Genomic DNA, 347 nt, shown 5'->3' with positions numbered 1-347 from the left:
ACATCTGAAAATAATATAGATAACACGTTTGTTCAGGAATCTAATCGACGGCGAAAAATAAAAATACAAAAATATATTACCCTGAAATAAGCCAAAACTGACATCAACGACCCCACCCAATAGGTTAATCAAAATCCAATGAATATATTAAGAGAATAGCAAAGTCTAAAGCACTATTAAAGTCAAATCTAATCAACTTCATTTTCCGAATCATACGACTTCAAAGTTGTCAGACGAAAGTCATCCTGTAGACAAGAAAAAAAAATACTTTCAGTGCAATCACCCAATCTTTTTTCATACTCGCCCAAAGACTAATAGTATGTGATTAGAAAACGCTGGACAGTTAT

Source organism: Penaeus monodon, chromosome 32 (genome assembly GCF_015228065.2).
Source record: "Penaeus monodon isolate SGIC_2016 chromosome 32, NSTDA_Pmon_1, whole genome shotgun sequence".
Taxonomy (NCBI): Eukaryota; Metazoa; Arthropoda; class Malacostraca; order Decapoda; family Penaeidae; genus Penaeus; species Penaeus monodon.
The sequence above is the reverse complement of the archived record's forward strand: the minus strand, read 5'-3'. Positions refer to the sequence as shown.